This window comes from Palaemon carinicauda, unplaced genomic scaffold (genome assembly GCF_036898095.1).
Source record: "Palaemon carinicauda isolate YSFRI2023 unplaced genomic scaffold, ASM3689809v2 scaffold126, whole genome shotgun sequence".
In the NCBI taxonomy this organism is placed as follows: domain Eukaryota; kingdom Metazoa; phylum Arthropoda; class Malacostraca; order Decapoda; family Palaemonidae; genus Palaemon; species Palaemon carinicauda.
This window is the reverse complement of record NW_027168771.1, coordinates 215,001-217,500: the sequence shown is the minus strand read 5'-3', so window position 1 is coordinate 217,500 and position 2,500 is coordinate 215,001.

Genomic DNA, 2,500 nt, shown 5'->3' with positions numbered 1-2,500 from the left:
GTCTCTAGCTTTTGAAGAGAAGAAAGATGAGGGGAAGTTTTATTCATATTATTATTATTATTATTATTATTATTATTATTGTTGTTGTTGTTGTGGTTGTTGTTAATATAATTATCTTCATGTCTCTCTCTCTCTCTCTCTCTCTCTCTCTCTCTCTCTCCAAATAAGCCATATATTTTAATACCTTAATGTCTGGAGACCCAAAGGGGAATCACTCAAAAACAATAGCTTCTGGCCGGCCGGGGAATCGAACCCTGGTCCAGGAAACTGATATGACAGTGACATAGCATTTAGCTAAATGCTATGTCACTGTCATAATAGTTTTCTGGACCAGGGTTCGATTCTCCAGCAAGCCAGAAGCTATTGTCTTTGAGTGATTCCCCTTTGGGCCTCCAGACGTTAAGGTATTAAAATATATGGCTTATTTGGATAAGAAAACCACGTCTCATCTTTGTGAGTTGGTGAAACTTTAAAGATTTGAATCTCAGCCAGATCATTTTAATGTATTAGTAAGGTTGTAGTACTCTGGTATTTTGTAAGCATTCAAATCACGTGTCTTTGGTATGTCTTGGCTTAAAGTATTTCATCCAGCAAGTTGACTTCGCAGTTCTCTCTCTCTCTCTCTCTCTCTCTCTCTCTCTCTCTCTGCATCACCAGCAGGACTAACAACGAACCAACATATCATCCATTATGCTCTTTCCTTATTAGCCCACTTAGCACTGCTTGTCGTCGTTTAGCCCGAGGAAAATCGTAAATGGAGGCTTAGGGTAACATTAGATTATAATGCTGCTTTGATCATAAACTCACAGACTCTTACGGCTTTACAGATCACGAGTATTTGTTAGCAATTAGGGAACTTTGTTTGCTTCGTGTTGTTGTCGACTTGACGAATTAAAAGAACTTCTCATTATCATTTCCTACTTCACCATCTCTGATCATTTCCTTAAATTTGTTCCCTAGTCTTTGGTAGTGCCACAGCCTCTGTACCATGATCCTCCACTGTCTTGAGGTCCTCTTGCTTGAGGGTACATTCGACCACGCTGTTCTTTTCTTTTTCTCTTTATCAAGTGTTTTCTATCTCTCTTTATCAAGTGCTTTCTATCGTTTATAAATAAAAGATCCATTTTAATGTTGTTACTGTTCTTAATTATTGTATTCTAATTGTTTATTACTCTCCCAGTAGCTTATTTATATCCTCGATTCCTTTCCTCACTGGGCAATTTTTATCTGTTGGGCCCTTTGGGCTTAGCGTTGTACCTTAATAATAATAATAATAATAATAATAATAATAATAATAATGATTCTCTCAAAATCTACTTTCCCCCACACCTTCCGTCACATTCACCTGGGTCAGTGTTTCTCCTTCTGATTGATCTTGTTACTTGTGCTGCCACTTCATCTGTGTCTTCATCCAGTCGATTTTGTTTCTAATGACACCATCGCCTTTTCCAAATCTGCCATAAATGATTTCTTTTGTTGATTTACAGAAGAAGGATGATGTCAGTCCTTTAGACCAGGTCTTATTAAGGGATCCCTTTCTGAGTGGGAAGACCTTAAGAGGATGAAAGGGTTTGCGTATCACCATGATGAGTAAATGTTTACTAGTCAAGGCCACCCATACTAGGTTGGTTTGATGTGAGTGAACAGGTTAAATTCTCCCACCATCACCAGTCTGTAGTGGCCAGTGTGGTGATGATAAGGATATGACTGAGGACTTTGTCCTGCAGTGGACTATAAAAAGTTGCATTATATACACACACATATATATATATATATATGCATGTATATATATATATATATATATATATATATATATGTATATATATATATATATATATATATATATATATATATATATGTATATATATAAATACATATATATATATATATGTATATATACATATATATGTAAATATATATGTATATATATACACACACACACACACATATATATATATATATATATATATATATATATATATATATATATATATATATATGACAATAGGTGGACGTTAAGAATAACAGAATGGGTCCCTAGATATTGTAAAAGAAGCAGGCGCAGGAAGAAAAGACGTTGAATAGATGAAATAAGAAAGTTTGCGGATGTGGACTGGCACAGAAATACCATAAACAAACGCAAGTGGAAGGTCATGTCTGAGGCCTTTGTTCTGCAGTGGACTAGAAACGGCTGATCATGATATATATATATATATATATATATATATATATATATATATATATGTATATATAATTATCATTAGCCGTTAGAGAGAGATGAACATTACTTTTTGCTAATAAACGGAAATGAAATATGAGCACATTTCATTTCCGCTTATTCGCAGAAAGTAACGTTCATCTCTCTCTCTCTCTCTCTCTCTCTCTCTCTCTCTCTCTCTCTCTCTCTCTATATATATATATATATATATATATATATATATATGTACCCACACACACACACACACATATATATATATATATATATATATATATATATATA